The 23347-nt window shown below is 37.0% G+C and overlaps 1 pseudogene; it reads right to left on the bottom strand.

Annotated features, from left to right (window-relative positions):
* The window catches only part of LOC129079120 (WD repeat domain phosphoinositide-interacting protein 3-like), a 49666-nt pseudogene that overhangs the window by 8734 nt on the left and 17585 nt on the right, over positions 1-23347 (bottom strand).

Genomic DNA, 23347 nt, shown 5'->3' with positions numbered 1-23347 from the left:
TGCATTTAAAGAAAACATATAAAATTGGTGAATTTTTGTGCAGTCATTTTAATATTGAAGATGGAAGAAAATCCACAACATTTTTGGTGTATATGGTTATTTCAAGAAAGGTAAAAATGCAACTGAAGTGCAAAAAAAGATTTATGCTGTGTATGGAGAAGGTGCTGTGACTGATCGAACGTGTCAAAAGTGGTTTGTGAAGTCTCTTGGTACTATTGATATTTTGACCAAATAATTCTCTGCTGTGGGTGTGCATTGGAAGGTGTTTAGCAGCACCCCTGGCCTCAACCCACTAGAAGCCAAGAGCAGGAGATTGCTGACATACTCATAATATCCAAATCAATAAAGTTATTGGTGAAAATGAAAAATGTGTCTTTTTACAGAAAAAAAATGTAATGGACTTTCTGGCTAACCCAGTATTTCCTACCATCATTCACTATTGGCCACTCTCATGCTTCCATATATTCCAAGAAACAATTCTACATAAAAATTAAGCTAATTATCATATTTAGAGAGTTTGAATTGATTTGCCTTGACATATAGTTCAGAAAGGACATTCAAAATTGACTCTGGAGGGTTCCACGGACAATTCAAAGACAAGATTTTTCATCGTCTGCAGCTACTGCAACCATGCCCAGTAGCAGTTCAGAACTGTGTGGATTCTTATCAGGGCATACATTCTAGAGAAAACAAGCAGTAAAAAATTTAAATATGAGTCCAAATCTCAAGACTTGATACTCTTAATTGCCAGATTTGATATGTGATCTGTTGCTTTTCACACATTAGCAACAATTTTGCCCTACAGTGTAAGGAGATTCAGGGATTCACCAGTGATAAATAAGTCCCTTGAACCTAAAATAGGATGCTAGCTGTGAAATGTAAAGAGAATCCAGAAGGTCATTTTGGTATCCTGGGTTCCTCCCAGAAGTCAGAGCCTGAGGTAAGGGCTTTGAGTTTAGGTATTTAATTTGGGAAGTAATCCCAGGAAACAGAAGCCAGGAATTAAGGAGTGAAATATGGATAGAAGAAAAGCCATATAGGAGTTGGTCACTGCTCTGGGTGCTGGTGCTGTATTCTGTGGGGATCTTTGCAGGAGCAATGTAGAATGTATCTCAGAACTGCTCACTGGAAGGCCAGAAGTGGAGGGTATTTATGCACCAGCTCTCATCTCCCATTGGTCAAGGATTGTCCCTCTTCCATTAGGTGTTTATTCTCTGGAATTCCAGTTTGCTCATGTGCAAGTGCCACAAACATCATGTGCCACAATGTCAGAGAAGACCTGGAGCACAAAACAGAAGGTATGTAGACAGGGAAAGGTAAGATGCTCTCAGTTTACATATGTGCATGCAGCTCGTTGATGCAACAATGGATAGATGAAAAAGTGCACCACATAGACCAGAGACAAGGCACAGAAGTTGTCCAAAACAGTCATGAATGTATCAGGAGGCTGCTGTACTACAGTGAGTCTGCAACTTAGACGTATGAGGTATGAGATCCCAAGGCCTAGTATCCTTATTTATGTATTGAAATGTTTTCAGAGTTCTTCTAATTACCAAAAATAACATGAAGTTATGCACTCTACATCCTGTTACACTGGAAGTTTCTGTACCATGTCAACTCCCTTGCTTCATCTACTGTCAATTTCTCATCCCCATCCAAGACTTCTCATTTCTGGTCCTAAGCATTGTTTTGTATTTTACCTATGACCAATGAGAAGCTAATTAATTCCAAAATCTACTTGTATACATTTAGCAAATGAACAAGATGTGGAAAGTAGAGTAGAGGTACCAGGCACCTACATGGTGATTGTGGGTAGAAGCCCCTCCTGACTGGTATCACTTCACTATCAAACAATAAGAGGCAATAAGAATATTGCTGGTGCCCTTACACCAGACTCTTTGACTCTCTAGGGCATACAAGTAAAGTGGTGGGTGCTTATGTTATTCTGAAGATTCACGGTCAATGACACTTTTGGAAAAACCTACCATAACATATTTTCATGACTTGTTATTATCAACTGTATTTCTGGAAGATCAGCCTTGCTCCTCTTCATCCCTGCTGCCAAACATTTCTCAGAGATTATCCTACTTTGTTTGATTTACCATCATCACCACTATGCAGTTTGAAAGTCAAGTTGCCATCCATTCCCAAGAATGGCTTTCTCTGAGAATTAACCTTCATGTCTAGTTCCACTGTTTGGACACTGTCTCTGATTGAAGACCACTTTTCTGTGGTCACTGACTCTGTATTTGACCTGTGATCCTGTTACCTCTGTGTTAGTCCTCTTGCCATTAGCTTGGTTGTCTCTTTGTTCCCAAAAGGGTGCGAGACCAGCATTTGGAAACATATAGCCTGATCCTTTGCTGGAAGATGTGTTGCTATAGGAAATTGTGCCTTTGCGTATTTCTGTGTGTGAAGGAATTCAATATTTCATAGAAACAGAATGATTAGATTCACTTTTGCTTTTGAGGTATTACATATCACTGTGCAGGAATTCATCAAATTGAGTCTGATCTAAAATAATACAAAAGCAGAAAGAGGTTATTCATTCTATCACCCTTCTTTTTATTGTTTACATGGTTCTGTGAGTTCCCTCTTTAATCATAATAATTATGGCTTTATTTCTGTAGCAATGAGCAGAAAGTGATACTAAGATGGGCTTTAAAAAGGAGAATATTTTCATTAATATAACTGAACAACTAAGGGAGTATTTGACTTCAGATATGGTTTTACCCAGTGTTCATTCAGAGGCAAATAAACATTTCTATCTCCATTCTTTGGTGTTGCTTCCACAATGTTAGATTCATTTTCTACAGACCCCCACTCCCACGCAGTGGTTTTAAGATAACTGCAATAGTTCCCATCTCTGCACACTCTTGTGCAATGGATGAAAAAGAGTATTTCTGAGGATTCAGTTAAAAATTTATTGAGCATCAGTGTTATTGGCTTACGCATTTATCTTAGACTGAATTGAATCATTATGTATTGAATTGTTCTCCCTCCAAATTCATGTGCTGAAGTCCTAATCCCCCAATATCTGTTACTGTGACCTTAATTGGAAATAGAATCATTGCAGATGTTACTACTTAAGATGAGGTCATATGAGAGTAGGATGGATCCCTAATCCAGTATGACTGGTGTCCTTATGAAAAAAGAGACATTTAGAGATTGGCACACAGGAAGAACCCCATTTGAAAATGAAGGCAAAGATCAGGTGATGTAGCAGAACCCAAGAAGTGCCAAAGATGGCCAGTAATCCACCAGAAGCTGGGAGAGGGGCATGGAACAGATTCACCTCTCACAGCTTCCAGAAGAAACTAAACCAACCCTGGTAACACCTTGATCTTAGACATTAACTTTTGGTGTCTAAGACTCTTAGTTTGTGCTACTTTGATATTACAGTGCCAGGAAACCAATACATGGGCCAGTCACCATGGTTAGGTGAAAGCAATCATGTGGCTGGCTTGAGTCATGTGCAGGCCCTCCACACGAGGTATGGAGTGACAGCACTGAGACAGAATGAGGAAAGGGGTGTTTCTCAGGGGTAAATTAGTATTGTCCTCTTTCAGTCCTTCAACTATACCTGATATTTTCTCATCTGCACAAGGCCAAGTGTTTCTCAGGCCCCTAGAAACAGTAGAAATGTCCATGATTTCCTTCCCAGGTTGAAGGTGTTAATGGAAGCAATGATAATGTAAGATCCCTGGTAAATACAATGATATCTCAATAATCAGAGCAGTTGATCAAAATGTTCTATTTCTGTCCATAATGTATTGAGATTTTTCTCTAGTAATATATCAAAGTAGTAGGATGAATATATATAGAAATTCCATAAAATCTAAACTTTGGAATGGCATGTAAAAAATATTAAAAAGAAAAATCACTTTCAGTTTGAGACAAATTCTATGCAATACTAATATGTGAGAAGCATAAAACTGTGCTTTAAGGAGAGTTGAAGTCTTGCTGGTATCAATGTATATGTTGAGATAAAAAAGGTTGAGCTATTAGTATATATATATTCATGAAATGGTCTATTAACATTCTGTTTGTTTTATACTTAACTCTGTAGGGTCTACTAATTTACAATTAAATTAAAAAATCCACTAGGACTAATGAGCTAATAATTGCAAAGAACTCTGGGCATGGAAAAAAGGCATCAAGGGAAGACAAACTTCTGTTTGTGAAAATCGAGACATCTGAGACTTTAATTACATCCTTTGCTAGAACTAATCAGTTATGGGGACTAGCTCATTAATGCTCTACTATGGGATTCCTAAACAACATATTGAAAACCATTTAACTTATCAAATTTGAATATACTTGAGAACAGGAATTTTCAATAATTCCATCTCAATACATCAGGTTCTCTTTTTTTCATTGAAATTCAAAAGATTCTAATTAGTCCTACAATAAAATGCACCTCTGCATTGTGAGAATATGTGTATTCACTTGTTCTTTTTTATTTTTAGTAAATTTTCTGGGGTGACACTGGTTGATAATATTATACAGGTTTCAAGTGTACATTTCTGTGATACATGAGATCCATATTGCATCCCGTCACCTAAAATCATCTTCTGTCACCACGCATTTGACCCCCTTTACTCCCACCCCTATGTCCCCTGGTAATCACCATACTGTTGTCTGTGACCATGAGTTTTTACTTGTTTTCTTTGTTTAGTCATTGCTTTCAGTTTTATATCCCACATGTGAGTGAAATTATGTTAACTTTTTCTGACTGACTTATTTTGCTTAGCATATTATCAAGGCCCATCCATGGTGTTGCAAATGGCAGTACTTCATCTTTTCTTATGGCTGAGTAGTATTCCATTGTATATATGTACCACATCCTTTTTAGCCAATCATCTATCAAAAAGCAATTTGGCTGTTTCCATGTCTTGGCCATCATGAATAATGCTGTAAGAAACATAGGGGTGCATATCTATTTATGAATAAGTGTTTTCAAATTTTTGGATAGATATCTAGAAGAGGGGTGCTGGGTAACATAGTAACTCTATTCTTAATTTTTTGAGAAACCTTCACACTGTTTTCCTTAGTGGCTGTAGCAGTTTACATTCCCACTAGCAGTGAATGAGGGTTTCTTTTTCTCTACAATCTCTCCAACACTTGTTATTACTTGTTTTATTGATCATAGCCATTCTAACAGGTGTTTTGATTTGCATTTTCCTAATAGCTAGTACAGTTGGGCATCTTTTCATGTATCTCTTGGCCATTTGTATGTCTTCTTGGGAAAAGTGTATGTTCAGGTCCTCTGCCATTTTTTAGTTGGATTATTTGTTTGGTGTTGAGCTGTATGGATTCTTAATATATTCTGGATTTTAACCCCTTGTCAGAGCTGTTGTTTGAAAATATCTTCTCCATTCAGTTGAATATAGTCTCATTCCTTTATTTTTGCCTTTACTTCCCCTGCCTTTGGGGTCAAATATATAAAATCCTCATTAAGATCAAAGTCCATAAGTTTAGTATATATGTTTTCTTCCATGTAATTTATTGTTTTAGGTCTTATGCCTTTGATCCACTTTGAGTTAATTATTATATAGGGGGACAGACAGCAGTCTAGTTCCTTTCTTTTGCATGTGGCTTCCCAATTTTCCCAGCACCATATACTGAAGAGGCTTCCTTTTCTCCCATTGTATGTTTCTGGCTCCTTCGTCAAAAATTATTTGCCCATATACAAGGTGGGACCTAAAAAACTCAGAATTTCTTTATAAAAATTCTGTATTTATTCCTACATGTTTAAACTTCAGTCACCTTCAAAGTACACTCCATTTGATGCAATATACCTATTGGGATGTTTTTCCACTGCTCACAACAGTTTTTTAACTCAATGATTTTGATGCCTGTTAGTGTTTCTGCCATTTTTTGTTTCACATCTTCCACCTCAACAAAATGTTTCCCTATTGAGGACATTTTTCATCCGGGGAAATGGGGAGGGGCAGAGGGGTGAAGAGGCTTGTAGAAGTGGAGAGGTTCAGAGAGGCACTGGAATACACAGTCCTACATTTATGTGTGGTGGATAAAAATCAGGAGGGATACCTCAGGAGCAACTGATACCAGTCCCAGACCAAAGCACCATGCCCAAGGTTCCAGCACCAGGAAGATATGTCCCCATAACTTCTGACTGTAAAAACAAGTGGGAGTTAGGGCAGTGGAAGCAACTGAAGGATTCTCAGAAGGCTCCTCTTAAAGGGCCTGCAAAAGTCTCAGGACTTATGCAGACCCACCCCCTCTGGGATTCAGCACCAGGGCAACAGCTGGAAGGGCACTAGTGGCATATGAGTAGAAGTGAAGTGACTGGCAACAGGGCAAGTGCCAGGAGACAGCTTCCTCCTTGGCAAACCTCCAGAGGCCAGGCAGCAGCATTGTCCCTTCACCAAGCATCCCCCACACAGAGCCACAAAGCAGTAAAATGTGTTGCTCCACCCTGGTGATGAACTAAGTATCCATCTCACACAATTTACAGGTCCCTTTTCTACAATAGGCCATACAACTAAGATAGGGAGTCAAAGGAGCTTGACCTAATACACAGAAGAAAACACAGGGAAGTTGTAAAATTGAGAAGACAAAGAAATCAGGCCCAAATGAAAGATCAGAACAAATTTCCAGGGGAAAAAAAACTAAACAAAATGGAGATAAGCAACCTATCAGATGCAGAGTTGAAGATACTGGTTATCAGGATGCTCAAAGAACTCATTGGGTACTGCAACAGCATAAAAAATACCCAAGCAGAAAAGAAGGTTGCATTAAGTGAAATAAAGAAAAACCTAGAGGAAACCAACAGTGGAGAGGATGAAGCAAAGAATAAAATCAATGATTTGGAACATAGGAAAGAAAAAAAATATTCAATCAGAACAGCAAGAAGAAAAATGAATTTTAAAAAAGGATAGAACAGGGGCCTCTGGGACATCTCCAAAAGTGCCAGCATCCAAATCATAAGGGTGCCAGAAGGAGAAGAGGAAAAGCAAGAAATTGAAAACTTATTTGAAAAAATAATGAAAGAAAACTTCCCTAATTTGGTGAAGGAAATATACATACAAGTCCAGGAAGCACAGAGAACCCCAAACAAGTTGGACCCAAAGAGGATCACTCGAAGACACATCATAATTAAAATGCTGAAGGTCAAAGATAAAGAGAGAATATTTAAAGCAGCAAGAGGAAAGCAGATAGTTACCTACAAAGAAGTTCCTATAAGACTGTCAGCTGATTTCTCAAAAGAAACTTTGCAGGCTAGAAGAGATGGACAGGAAATATTCAAGGTGATGAAAAGCAAGGATCTATAACCTAGATTACTCTATCTATGATTTAGAATCAAAGAACAGATAAAGTGTTTCCCAAGCATGGTAAAGTTAAGGGAGTTCATCATCACCCAGCCGTTATTATATGAAATGTTAAAGGGGACTATATAAGAAAAAGATCAAAACTATGAACATTAAAAGGCAACAAATTCACAACTAACAACAATGAAATCTAAAAAACAAACTAAGCCAACAAGCAGACCAGGAACAGAATCACAGATATGGAGACAACTTGGAGGGGTATCAGCAGGGAAGGGAAAGGGGGAAAATGGGAGGAAAGATGCAGTGATTAAGAAGTACAAATTGGTAGTACAAAATAGACAAGGGGATTTTAAGAACAGGGAAATGGAGTAGCCGAAGAACTTATATGCACGACCCATGGATCTGAACTAAGGAAAGGGATTGCTGGAGGGAAGGTGGGTACCAGGTAGAGGATGTCAAAGGGGGAAAAATTGGGACAACTATAATAGCATAATCAGTAAAATATATTTTTAAAAAACTGAGGAATTCCCAGCACAGTGTGGGCAGGTGCACTCGCAAATCACCTATCATGAAAAGGGCAAACGTGTTGACAGAGTCTTCAAAAACAATTCACTGAAGCCAAACACAGCTTGTCACAACATTGCCAGCTGGTACACAGACACAGATGGGTTCCTAGAACACTCACCTAGCAGGGGAAGCCTGTACTATAAGGGCTTGCCCTCCAGAAGATGATTCTGGGGGGTTTTTGTGGAATCCCTCCTTGTACCTGTGGGTTTATTTATGGGCTCTCAGTTCTGCTCCATTGGTATGTCACTCTAGTTTTTTTATAAAATATCAATTTTTTTGTTTTTATTACTATTATCCAAAAGTAATTTAAAACACTGATTGATCATGATTATTGTGCAGTTGCTCAAACACCTTATTTTATTTTTATTTTTTTTATTGTTCAAATACATTTGTCTCCATCTCTCTGCTACCACCTCCGCCCCCCGCCCACCTCCCTCCCTCAATCCTTTCCCACTTTGTCTTTGTCCATGGGTCCTTTATACATGTTCCTTGACTTGACCCTTCCTTTCCCTCCCCCACCTTTCCTCTTGATTCTGTTGATTTCTTTTTTCTTTCAATGTTGCGGTTATATTTTCCTTGCTTGTTTTTTTTGTTGGTTAGGTTCCACTTATAGGTGAGATCATATGATATTTGTTTTTTGCCCCCTGGCTTATTCACTTAGCATAATGCTCTCCAATTCCATCCATGCTGTTTCACTCCAGTTTTTAAATTGGGTAATGGTTGTATTGTTATGTGTGAGGAATGTTATTTCTAGAATGGAGAAAAGAAATATATAAAAATTTCTTCAAGTCTCTTTGTAGAGATAGTTATGGAAACAGGCTCAGTGAAATGGAAACTCAGATATTTGTTTTCAGTGCTGGAACAATGAGATTACACAAAGAAGCATTGAAGGAGGTGCCAAGGTTTCAAATATGGTATCTAACAATCAAATGTTCTGGAAAATATATGAAGTTATATTCATATACATATATACATATGTGTATATACATAATCTTACCTGAAAGATTTTAAACCTACTAAAAAATGGAAAAAATAGCACAATGAACACCCTTAAATCTTTCATTCTAGTATGTATATTTTGATCCATTTTTATAAAAATTTGAATGTAGTATTTGTTTGTATTTATTGTTTATATTGTAATATTAATTGGTTAACTAATTTAATTAGTAATCTCCAGTGGGGATTTAGATAATAAATTTATTTTCAATTTATTCATCTACATATTCTAATATGATGATTACATATTCCTTATATAAATTTTTAAAAGACAGTAAAACATTCTGAAAAATTCTCACTGGGTTATTTGGAAATAATTTCATCAGGGAGCTATAAAAAAATCTCATAAATTTCATGTTATGCATTTGAATCTATGAGTAGAGTCAAGATCTGTGAGTTAGAGACACCTGAAAACATAGTAAAAAATTAAGAGTTTTGTTTTTATCATATACCAGGGAGTTTTCAGGTAGGAAGTCCAGGGTTGCTATCTTGGCTTCACAAAGTCATAATACTCATGCTGCTCCTATCTTTCTGTTATTCTATCATGGATTAAAGGTCATATGGTCTAAGAAGGGTCAAGTTCCAGCATCAAGTCCTCATTCCAGTGAGAAGGAAAGAAGATAGACTATGTCAGATAAGTTTGTATATTAAAGGAGTTTGTTTTTTCTTTTCTTCCTTTTCAAAATCCCAATTAAATGACTTCTGGTTATGTCTCAATGTTTGGAACTAAGTTACATGACCATGTTAATCAGTAAGCAGCTCTGGGAGATGTAGTCTTTTGCTGGGAACAGTGCCTCCTCCAACAAAACTGAGTATGAAATACATCAGTTTATGTATCACTAAAAAAAAAAAAAAGAGGAAGAGGAAAAAAGATTCCTGTCAATGAACTATGGAATGATTTTCTTTCCACTTAGAATATTTATTTGATAATCACTGAAAGAATACTTATAGGTTTTATTTTACACTTAGAATGTTATCATATATCATGCCATCCTGTGTCCAGGACATTGTGCATACATGCACTTTTTATTTGATTGGTAAATTGTAACAATCTCTTTGAAGATATTGTAAAAAGAAATTAAATTCAGCATGAGTACAACTATACATAATTCACCTAATGTGACAACAGTGAACAGCACTGACCAAATTCACACAATATCAGGCAATGACAATTATGTCAAGATGCTTCTTGGCCAACAGTGATGGCAAGACACCAACAATGCCAAGAGCATGGAACATAGAAGAACAAGTCGGACCTGGAGCCAGTCAGTACGGTACATAAGAATAAACTAGACTGCTTTTTGATAGTCAGTGGTGTCTGCAACATTATTTGAATCTTCATAGCAGTACTTTAAAATTAATCCAAATTCTTTCTCTTTTTCCTTTATATTGAATTTATTGGGGTGACACTGGTTAACAAAATTATATGGGTTTCAGGTGCACAACTCTTGCAAGACATCATCTGTACACTGTATTGTGTGTTTCCCACCTGAAGTCAAGTCTCCTTCCTTCACCATTTACTTCCCCTATACCCTCCACTATGTCTCCCCCACCCCAGAAATCACCACAATGTCGCCCATGTACATGGATTACTTTCTGTTTTGCTCAATATCTCTACACACCACTGACGTGACACTGTCAGCCAACTGTCTATCTAAGAGTCTGTCTCTCTTTGGCTTGTTAGTTCATTTTGTTCATTGGATTCCATGTATGAGTGAAGTCATATTGTACTTGTCTTTCTCTGACTGGCTTATTTCACTTTGCGTAATACCCTCCAGGTCCATCCGTGCTGTTGCAAAGGATAAAATTTCCTTTTGTTCTACAAATGATTAGTATTGCTTTGTGTAAATGTACCTCAGCTTTTATATCCATTCATCTATGGAGGGACACTTGAGCTGCTTTCAAGTCTTGGCTATTGTAAATAATGCATCGATGAACATTGGGGTGCATATATTCTTTCAAATTAGTGTTTTGGGGTTCTTCAGATAGATTACCAGAAGCAGAATTGCAGAGTCATAAGGTAGTTCCATTTTTAATTTTTTGAGGTAATTCCACACTGCTTTCCACAGTGGCTGCACCAGTTTGCATTCCCACCAACAGTGCAAAAGGGTTCCCTTTTCTCCACATCCTCACCAACGCTTGTTTGTTGATTTATTGATAATAGCCGTTCTGACCAGTGTAAGGTGATAACTCACTGTAGTTTTAAAATTTACATTTTTCACATGACTAGTGACATTGAGCATCTTTTTATGTCATATTCTTTTTTAAAAAAGAGGTAATGATATTCTCTTTTAACTAACTACTTAAGAGTTAATGTAACTACCTTCAAAAGGCAAAAAATCCAGTAACCAGATAAGGCATTTTAGATTTCATAAGCAGCACTGAGGGAGAAAAAGCACACTGGGTCCTAAGGAACGAAAAGATGGATAAACCAGAGGGTAGAGTAGAAGGAGACATTTGTTCAAGCATACTTGAAAGAGATAAAGGCACTGGAAATGAAGTGCATCCAGGCACTGATATTGCATCCCTGGACATGCTAGGGGCACATAATGAAGCTGAGTGTGAGGGGCAAGGAGGATGATACCATGATAACTAGCTTGATCTTTTGTTGTGATCCTGAATTCTCTTTATCAATGTAATTAAGGTCACATAATCTATCACCTACCAGAGTACCCAGGATCTCATAGTGCTCAAAACTATTTATTACATTGATTTAGAAAATTTTTAATTTTTATTGGGATGAGGAATTGAGAAATACCCCCAGAATATTCATAAACATTCTTTTTCAGCTTATTCGGTTAAGCAGAAGTTCACTCTCAGAGACTTTCATTTTTTGGTCAGGGTCCTCTTTGACCCTGGAGTGTAGGTGGGGACCAGTAACTAGGAATCAGACATGTCTATCAAAACTAAAGAAGCTGACTTAAATTTTACATCCTGAAAGAGTATTCTCCTTGTCTTTCTTCTTTTTAGACAAGCATAAGATACAGTAAGTAAAAACTGAATTTTGATTTTATACTAAATGTCATTCCATCCCATTTATTATGCACCTGTTCTCTATAACCTCCTGAACTGGATACTGTGGGAGGTAACAAAAGATTGGTGGGGTGTAAAGAGATGCTTGGATTCAATGACTAAGTCTGTGCTCCACTCTTGGTCCACAAAATCAGTATCTGTGCAGTTTTTACTTCAGCATTGGTGATTTTAAGATCGGCCAGGGTAAATTGTGGTATGTAGCTATGTTTCGAATCCTCTGGACTGGATCATTTCTAGAGTTCCTTTCAGCTCTCAAATTTCGTACTTTAACACATTCATCATGTATTCAACAAACCTACTGATTTTTATCAGCAGCTGGCAGGTCTGCTAGTTCTCATCTCTCCTTAAATACAATACATAAGACCATGAGAGTTTCATAAACCTCAGACAGACTCAGGGTTACGACGTTCTAGAGCACTCTAAGACCCCCAGAGACGGTCAGCCTGAGAAATTCCCAAAAGGATGAGAGAAAAACAAGAGTGCCCCAGTCTTATCATGTAAACATTTCCATCTCATATCTCCAATTTTTTGCCCCTATATTCCTCTGTAACAGCAGACCTTTAGTACAATCACAATGGCCTCTCTGCCATAGGATGGAGGATGGTCTGGAGACAAGGAACCTACGTCAGTGGAGGAACTAGACTGCTGAATCAAAGACTGGACAGAGGGGCAGCTGTTACATTAAAGAAGAAGAACCATTTGGAGGTTACTACGTATAAGGAAAAGAGTAATATACCAAAATAATGTGTTATAGTAAAATACCAAATAATATATTAATTTTATAGTAGTATTTTGACACTTAGCCCACATGGCTTGCAAGGAAATCTTCTGCTTAAAGAGGTGTAATGCTGGGTTTAATGACTCAGAGTCACATTAGGGAACTCAAGAAATAAATAGGTCTGCTTTTAAATGTAAGCAAAGTCAGCCATCTATCTGCCAGTTTTCTGTTTAATTGGCCCACACCACTTTATTAAAAAAGAAAAAAAAAACAAGTATGGCATTGCTTTCAAAATAGGAGCCTTCAACTTTGGAGGCTGTGAGACTGATCACATGAGCACCAGATATTCACACACAGCTGTGACTATTGTGAAAATAATGAAAAAGGATTATGCACTTGCCAGAAATTTCCCATTAAAATATGCCCCATAGATCCTTGAAGCTAAAGGAGCCTTAATAGATCTTCTGGTTCCTAAAGAATGAGTTAGGCAATTGCTAGGAGGAAAATTAGAACGAGGAATTCTGGCAGATTTAAATTTTCAGGTCCATGTGCAAACATGATACATTATGAAACAGCAAGTTATATAACATGATAGCGGAGTACTTTTTGCTGAGAGACTGATAAAAATAAGCTCGTGAAGGATGTGATGAATTGCGTTTTTGCTTTTCCCTTCAGCATCCCTCCCTGCAGGAGGATTATATTTCATACACCATTGATCTTCTCTTTGTCTTTATCACTTCCTTTAACCAATGAAATGAGATAAAAGTTCAGTCTGGTATATACAAGTATATTTTCTCTTTCTTCCATGTCCAAATTGAGTTTGCACCTTCAATCTAGTTCCTAGAATAAAAATAATTTGGAGCAGAGCTGCAGTCAACCTGCTAATGACATGTAACATGAGCAAGAAATAAATCTTTGTTGTGTAAATCATTAAGATTTGGGGGCAATTTGTTTCTACTGTGGAACACCACTTAAATTGACTGATGCAAAGTATTTTATATGTCCGTTTAGGAGACAGATTTAATACAGAAGTTTGTGAGGACTCATTGAATGTTTTTAAGGTAAGAAGCAAAATAGATATATGACTGTTAATTGAGGGATGAAATAAAAGATAATGAAGCTGTAGATTGGGAGAGGACACTGCTATTATTGGCAAGGCATAAACTAGTGCGCTTGCTCAATATCTGGTGTTATTCCTCATATTGGCATGTTTCTAAACATTCTCATCTACAAATACAATAAAGTACTTAGCGAACAAGCCAGAATATATGTAGGTGAATAATTATTCTCATGCTTTACCATGTTCCCAACCACTCCCTGCAATTATTAATAGAGGATAATTTATTCTTTGTTAATTATTGACTTGCTAATATTAAATAATCAAGATAGACTGTAAATAATTGTTACCTTTCCTCAAATATTTTTTCAATTCTAATGTCACTGGAAGCTCTGTGTCCTTAAAGATTTAGGTTAGACTATCTGCTTCTAGGATTAACACCTATGGCTGTGAATGGCTAACAAAGACAGTAATCATCTTATGCACCATGCTGCTATATTTGTTTATCCAGGTTCCTGTTGAAAAACCAGCACAACCATTGTGGTGTAACAATTTCTCAAAAAAGAACATATGAATTTACACTGTCAGTCACCTGTCAAAGAGATTCACTGAAAAAACAAACAATAGAGGAACAGAAACAATTTTTCACAGAAATGTAAATATGGGATACATGTTGATTTGGAAGTAATAGAATATACCCAGGAAGATTTGTCTAGATGTTCCCGAAATTTTGGATATTTAGCAGTTAAGCACAACAAATACTTGAACCTCTGATAGAAGTTTTCAGTTCTCCTGAAAATGAAGACACTTTTATTTGGGGAAACATTATTTAAGAATTAAGAGGGAAGACTAACTCAGTGTTTTCCAACCTTTTTCATCTCATGGCACACATAAATTAATTACTAAAATTCTGCAGCACACCCAAAAATATATTATACTTTTTTCCAATCTGACAAAAAATAGGTATAATTTTGATTCATTCACATCAAGTGGCTATTGTGTTGGCTGTTGTCATTTTTTAATTTGACAGTCTAAGAGAAAAGAGACCAGTGCTCCTGAGTAAACAGCCAGGTAGTGCACGTTTTAAAAATTCTTGGGACTCACTGTTTGAAAACTGCTGCTCTAACTAAAGGGAAGATTGAAAAGAACAGTTGTGTAAAGTCAGGTTGACTGTCTGATTTCCTTAAGTTAACCAGATTCATTTGTAATGTCTCTCTTCACCTTGTTCAACTACTCTTAACAGCTTCAAAAAGTTTTTAGCTCTAATCAGAGCAATCCAAGAGAAAATTTCTCAAATTGCAAAATGGACTCTTAGAAATCAAGAAACTTCTACTCTTTGGTGAATACATTCAAAAATGCAAAAGTCTGAACAAATTTTTTCTGATGACTATAAAGGCATATTTAAGTTCTTCAGAAATAGTTTATTATGTATTTTTCTAAGCATGTCTTCTGAATAATTTTAAAATGTAAAATAACTTCTGTTTCCTCTCCTCTGACTGCAGACTAGTTTACCAGCTGAGAGACAACATGTTTGATTTATGTGTGGGAAAGATAACCATTACTTCCCTTACAGATAGGGATACTCCATTGTGGAAACTAGGAGCTGCTGAAATTTTTCAGTCAACTAAAATGATGTTTCTTGTTTATTCTGTTTTTCAAATTTCTGGGCACAGGATTTAAAATAATTCCCAAAGAGGCTTAAGATAATTATAGGAAAAAATTCAGGAGATAGCTACTGCTCAAACGTGTTAAGGTACTAAAGAGGCTTACTGATAAAAATAAATATGTTTAGTAAGACAAAAAGGTGGAAAAACAGAAGACATCCCTGAAATCAGGGCAGGAGAAACGATACTATTCCTAAAGGAAGGAGTAGAGATAATTTGGCAGAGGCAAGCTGGTAAGATACAAAGTTTTGATGGGCCCAGAAAGAAAAATAAGCCAATATCCCTGATGAACACAGATGCAAAAATCCTCAACAAACTCTTAGCAAACCAAATCCAGCAATACATTGAAAAGATAATACACCGTAATCAAGTGAGATTTATTCCTGGGATGCAAGCCTGTTACTATGTCTGCAAATCAATGTGCTACACCTCATAAACAAAATCAATGATAAATATTATATGATCATATCAATATATGCAGAAAGAGTATTTGATAAAATCTAGCATGGACTTGTGATAAAAACTCTCAGCAAAGTGGGGATAGAGGCTACATACCTCAATATAATAAAGGCCTTATATGACAAACCCACAGCCAACATCATACTTGACAGGGAAAAACTAAAAGCATTTTCCTTAAGATCTGGTACAATACAGGGATGTTTGCTCTCACTGCTCATACTCAAGGTAGCACTGCAAGTCCTAGCCACAGCAATCGGATAAGAAGAGGAAATAGAAGACATCCAAATTGGAAAGGAAGAAGTAAAACTGTCATTAATTGCAAGTGACATGATCTTGTACATAGAGAACTGTAAAAATTCTACCTAGAAACTACTAAAACTGATAGGTGAATTCAGCAAAATAGCAGAACACAAAATTGATATCCAAAAATTAGTTGCATTTTTATATACCATTAATGAGCAATCAGCAAAGGAAACTGAGAGTGCCATTCCATTTACATTTGAATGAAAAAATAAAAATAAAATACCTAAGAATATAGTTAACCAAGGATGTAAAATACCAGTACTAGGAAAATTATAAGACATTGAAGAAAGAAAATACAAAGAAGTGGAAACACATACCATGTTCATGGGTATGACAAATTAACAACATTAAAATGCCTAGGCTACCCAAAGTAATCTATAGATTCAGCACAATTCCTATCAAGATTCCAATGACCTATTTCACAGAACTAGAACAAATATTTCAAAAGTTTACATGGAACCACAAAATGCCCTGCAAAAATATCAACAGCAATCCTGAGGAAGAAAAACAAAGTTGGAGGAATCACACTACCTAGTATCAAGCAATACTATAAGGCCATGTTAATCAATGCAGCACGGCACTGGCATAAAAACAGACACATACATCAACAGAACAGAAATAAACCCATGACCACAGAGAGCCCAGAAATAAGCCCACACCTTTACAGTCAATTAATATTTGACAAACGAATCAAGCCCATACAGTGGGCTAAAGATAATCTATTCAATAAATGGTGTGGGGAAAATTGGACCAATACATGCAGAAAAATGAAACTAGACCACCTCCATATAATGGATTCAAAATGGATTCAAAATGGATTAAAGACTTAAATATTAGATCCCAAACCATAAAAATCCTAGATGAAAACATAGGCAGTAAAATCTTGGACACTGCTCATAGCAATATTTTTTCTGATGTATCTCTCCAGTCAAGGGAAACACAAGAAAAAATAAACAAATGGGACTACATCAAACTAAAGAGTTTTGTACAGCAAAGGAAACAATCAACAAAATAAAAAGATGACCCACAGAAAGGGAGAACATCTGATAAGGGGTTTAATATCCAAAATTTATAAAATAACTTACAAAACTCAACACCAAAAACACAAACAATCCAATTAAAAAATCAGTAAAGGCTGTGAATAGATACTTCTCCAAATAGGACAAACAGATGGCCAATAGACATATGAAAAGGTGCTCAATGTCACTAATCATCAGAGAAATACAAATTAAAACCACAATGACATTTTACCTCATACAGGTCAAAATGGCTATCATCAATAAATCAACAAACAACAAGTGCTAATGAGGATGTAGAGAAAAGGGAGCCCTTTTGCACTGTTGGTGGGAATGCAGGTGGGTACAGCCACTGTGGAAGGCAGAATGGAGATAATGCAAAAAAATAAAAAATGGATCTGTCTTTTGACCCAGCGATCCCACTTCAGGGAATATTTCCAAAAAAAACCCCAAACCACTAATTTGAAAGAAGAGAAGTACCACTATGTTCATTGCAGCATTACTTACAGCCACCAAGATATGGAAGCAGCCCACGTGTCCATCAGTGGATGAGTAGATAATACAACTATGGGACATTTATACAACAGAATACCACTCAGTCGTTAAAAAGAAAAAAATTTTACCCTTTGCAAAAGCATGGATGGACCTGGAGAACATTATGTTAGGTGCAATATGTCAGTCAAAGAAAGACTAATACCATATGATTTTCCTCATATGTGGAATCTAACGAACAAAATGAACAAGCAAGCAAGATAGAGACAGACTCATAGATAGAGAGCAAGAGAACAGCTATGGGGGTGGTTGAGGGATGGAGGCATCGAGCAGAAAGGAAAAATGCCTCTTGAACATGGACAGCTGTGTGAGGATCACAGGGGTGGCTATAAGGGGGTTAAGTAGTAAGGGAAAAAGATACAATAAAAAATTTAAAAAGAAAACATGGATAGCCACTTGACTGTATTTTCCTTCAGTTTACAGCTTGGGTTCCCACTCTCAGCAGGCACCGTTTTACCCCATATATAACACAATTTGAATATATCTTCTTTTCCTCACACACGCCAAAGCATTAAAAAGAAAAAGAATTTGAAAAGCAAAGGTAAGCTGTATCTTTAAAAAAAATTTAATGAAAATAATTTTCCAGTGTGGGCTGTGAGTCCCCATGAGAAGTAGGGAAGGTGCTCACACTTCAACTGAGGCCTAGTGATAGTAGCTGTAAACAAGCACCGAGAGGGGCTCATACATGACCACAGCGATTTAGAGAACATAGTGGACTCTCTACGACTTCCACTTGAGAAGTTTAAAATACAAGAGGCTGCCTGAGGTAACCTATAGCAACAGAAAGGAAGGATTCAGTTAGGAGGTAGGTGTACTCTGCAGACATTAGATCAAAGGATCAAGTTTCGACAAACCAGGTATGGTGTTAGAAACAACCCAAGACAATCAAGTGGAGGAGAAATAAGATTTCAGCTGAAAGGAAACTAAACACAAGAGATCCCCAGACACTGATGTGCTCACAAAGACCACAAGCAACATTTCAGAAAAAAGTAATCCTTCCTCTTTTACCATGTAGAGAATTTGAAACAGCTTCGAATACTACTAGTCAAAAATAAACTATCCTGTTCTTTTGTATTTTCCTTGTTCATCCTCCTCCTCTCCATATGAACCTTGGGCAAGTCAGAAACCGTGGTTACTGATGTGGAAGAGAAGGGATAAAGGATAAGCTGGGGAGGTGTAGAAGGATTTGGGCATAGCCATTTTCCCACTGAAGCTGGCCTTCCCAGAGTAGGCCCAGCTGGAAAGGTGAGAACAAGTAAGTTTTAAAACAGTACAATGTACATCCAAATAGCTATCATTTGAGGGGAAAAAGAGAGGGAGGAATAGCTTGGTAGGTTTGTGTGGGCTGGTCTTGGAAGGACAGATGTAAATGTTGTGCCCATTTTGTTGGTCACATTTCATTCACATGGCACTATCTGGAGGCAAGGAAGGCTGAGAAATACAATCCCTGGCTGGCCGCCTCAATTTAGCTGCAGTTCTAGGCTGTGAAATGGGAGTAGAATGTTTAGTATTCAGCCACCTGTCTTGCCACATTGGTTTTGTTTTCTTAACAATTAGATCTCATGCATCTAAAATTATTTGTGTGTGTGTATATGTGTGTGTGAGTGATATAAGTCAAAAATCTAGAGATTCAAAGTCTTGATTATTTCCCTGAATTGGATATGTCAGTACTGGCCTGAGAATGTTTGGAGGGCTAAAGTGACTGATGTTGCTTTGCTAAATGAAAGATTAAAAAAACAAAAAACTATGGTGTCAACCCAGGATTTAATCAAGGAACAAAGGCAGAATTGACCTCATAAAGAGAGTTTTTTTTTTAAATTAATTTATTTACTTTTTAAATACATTTGTCTCTGCCTTCCCCCCCTCTTTCCCTGCCCCCTCCACCTTCTCTCAGCTCTTCCCCTTTGGTGGAGTTTTAGTTTCTCCCCCCCCCCTTCCCCTTGAGAGTTAAACAGACAATAAGGGAAAGAGAAAAATGGTTTTTCCTGTATCCCTGATAAGTGCCGTTTATCTGTGCCTTAACATTTTAGAAACATATGTAATCTTTGATTTTAAATTTAGTATGAGCCTGATTTACTCTCTAGTGATTTTATATTCAGAATAATTAAAAGGAACAAATCAGCAGGTACCATCACCACTAATTAAAAGACTTTTTAACTTGTAGTAGTAAAATGTAAAGATAAAAGACAGATCTAATCAAGTAAAGTCATAGGTGTAGGGCAGTGATTTTCAAGCCTTTTTCATCTCATGGCACACATAATCTAATTACTAAAATTCTGTGGCACACCAAAAAATACAGCTACAATTTTGATTCACTCACGCCAGGCATTTATTGTTTTGTTGGCTATTGTCACTTTTTATTTGACAATCTAAGGGAAAAGAGGTCAGTGTCTCTGACTAAATAGGTATTGCATGTTTTAAAATTTTTTGCTTCACACTGGTTGAAACTTGCTGGCAGAGGGTGAAGTGCCTTGTTTTTAATTCCCATGTTTGGTAGTTAGGTGTTCCGCTCTTTGTCTCTGTGTTACTTGAACTAAGTGATATGAGGATAAAGCATTACCAATCATAGCTGATTATTCACTCCAGTAGAGTGTCTCTATCATATTTAAGACATATCAAATCTCAAAACAGTCTGTGCCTTGAAATCTATTTGTGTTATAAAACTAGCCAAAAAATTATATAACATTCTATGGTAAGAAAATACTTATTGCAAACATCAATTTAAATGGGCGAAGGATCTGAATAGACACTTCTCCAAGGAGGACATACAGATGGCCCATAAACACAGGAAAAGGTGCTCAACATCACTGGCCATCAGAGAGATATAAATTAAAACCACATTGAGATATCACCTCACACCTGCTAAAATGACCATTGTTAATAAATCAACAAACAGCAAGTGCTGGTGAGGATACAGAGAAAAGGGAATCCTAGTGCATGGTTGGTAGGAATGCAGGCTGGTACAGCCATTGTGAAAAACACTATGGAATTTCCTCAAAAAAACAAAAATGTAAATGCCTTTTGACCCAGCAATTCCACTGCTGGGAATATACCTTAAGAATCCTGAGTCACCAATTCAAAAGAACCTATACACCTCTATGTTCACAGCAGCATTTTTTACAATAGCCAAGTGCTGGAAACAGCCTTAGTTCCCATCAGCCAATGAGTGGATCAAAAAACTGTGGTACATTTACACAATGGAGTACTACACAACAGAAAGAAAGAAGGAACTCTTACCTTCTGTGACAGCATGGATGGAACTGGAGAATATTATGCTAAATGAAATAAGCCAGTTGGTGAAAGACAAATACCATATGATCTCATCTATAAGAAGAATCTAATGAACAATAAACTATCATACAAAATAGAACCACAGGCATGGAAACATGGAACAGACTGAAAGTGAACAGAAAGGAGGGTGGAGGGGGATAATGGTGGAAAGAAGAGAAAGGGACTAGACAAAGATCATGTATGAAAGACCCAGAGACATGGACAACAGTGTGGGAATTGACTGTGGGAGTGGAGGATGGAGTGGACAGAGGAGGGCAAAGGAGGAACAATTGGGACAACTGTAATAGGGTTACAATTAAAAAAATATTTTAAAAAGATCTAGCTAATGTGATACAAAGAATGTTTTCTATGGAATATTTAAAATAACTGTTTATATTTTATTGTAGCATTTGTAAAATGCCAACTCTGCTGAAGACAGAGGCAAGCATATATCTAAAGCATACAAGAAAGAATTAAGTTAGGTGCTATGGCTGTGATGGTTAATTTTATGTGTCAAGTTGAGCCAAAGAGTAGCCGTATATTTAATCAAACATTATGCTGGGTGCTTTAGTGATTGTGTTTTGGAAGAGTCAATTTAAATTGGAAAACTAAATAAAGCACATTACTCTTTCTAATGGGGATAGACCTCACCCAATCAGTTGAAGACCTGAACAGAACAAAAAGTCTGGCCTTCCTCTGAGTAAGAGAATTCTTGCCTTACTTTCTTGCCACACTTAAGCCATATTCTTGCCATAATTGCATGAGCCAATGCCTTATAATAAACCTCTCTATATGTAACAGAAATAAATGTCAAAGAAACTTTACCAAATTTACTAAAGAAAATTGTGATGCCTCATTGTACAATAGGAAGGACTCTCTTCGGATACATTCTCTGTATATCCATTTTGATCTCAGTGAAATAATAGCTTGCACTACTACTACATTTATAAATGTATCCACAGGGAGTAGGTTCCAAGACCCTCAGCAGAGGCCTGAAACCTTGATAGTACTGAGCCCTATGTATGTTTTTTTTCTATTTATAAACACACTTTATGGCTTCTCTTTGGCATACCTGAATTGCCCTGTGCTTTGGGGAGATTAAGTAAAATAAAAGCATCTTGAACAAGCACTGCAACACTGTAACAGTCGATCTGATAAACAAGAAGGCTACTCAGTGACTAACAGATGGGGAGCATATAACAACAGGTGTGCTAGACAATGATGATTCAAGTCTTGGGAGGGATAGAACCACAGAGCTGGACAGTGCAAGATATCTTCATGCTACTCAGAAGGGCATGTGATGTTAAACTTATGAATTGTTTATTTCTGAGATTTTCCACTTAACATTTTCCAACCTCAGTTGATCACAGAGAACCAAAACCATGGAAAGAGGAACAGCTGGTAAGGGGGGGACTACTGTACTTTTCTTTCCATCAGGATTAACTAGTGCAAAGATTTTACTTCTCAAAGAATAAAATGGGGGAAACAATCCTATTAAGAATGACCAGTCTAGTAAAAATATGGAGGCACAAGCTAGAAGTTAAATTATATGAAAATATTTAAAAGTATGGTCTCTAACAATAGACTAAAGTTATTTTAACTTTTATCATATGTCACTTTGGATACATGTAGTGAGCTCATCTTCTGCCTGGCTTCGCTTCCAGACATAGACCCTGACATACAACTTTTGGCTCTGACTGGGAGTATTTTTTTCTATATGATTTTATCCTTTTTTACCCCTTGATCAAGTGCTTAACAAGTGACCTGAGAATCTCTAATTTTTTTTTTACCCAAGAATCTGAACCTTGGAATGAAGTAAAACAGAGACTGTGTGTGGTAAGCAGCATCTGACATGGCTCTCAAAGATCCCTCCTCCTGGTATACATGTCATTGTGTAATCTCCTCCCCTTGAGTGTGGGCTGGATCCAGAGACTAGTTCTAATGAACAGAGTGGGGCAAAAATCATGAAGTGATGAAACATCACTTCTGTGATTAGGTTTCAAGAAATCTATGACTTGTCTTGCTGATGCTATTGCCTTCTTGCTTGTACATGTTGATGTAGTAAGTTATCATGCTAGAAAGGATGGCCATGTGGCAAGGAACCGAGGGTCACCTCTGGCCAGCAGGCTGCAGGAACAGAATGCTTCAGTCCCACAAGGCACTGAATGCTGCCAACAGTCACAGAAGTGAGCTTTGAAGCAGATTTTTCTTTAGTCAAACGTTGAGATGACTAAAGATTCTTGAAGAAGGAGATCTAATTAAGTCATGCCTAGATTTCCGACCCAAGGAATAATGAGAGATCATTGTTTTTGCTTTGAGCCTCTACTTTTGGGGGTATTTGTTATATAGTGACAGATAACTACTACACTGGGTGCCTTTAGAGATGAATCACGGGATGGGGGCAGCATTCTAGGGTA

This window comes from Pteronotus mesoamericanus, unplaced genomic scaffold (genome assembly GCF_021234165.1).
Source record: "Pteronotus mesoamericanus isolate MK-2021 breed Mesoamerican mustached bat unplaced genomic scaffold, CSHL_Meso_final contig_78, whole genome shotgun sequence".
NCBI lineage: Eukaryota > Metazoa > Chordata > Mammalia > Chiroptera > Mormoopidae > Pteronotus > Pteronotus mesoamericanus.
This window is presented reverse-complemented; position numbering and strand designations above follow the sequence as displayed.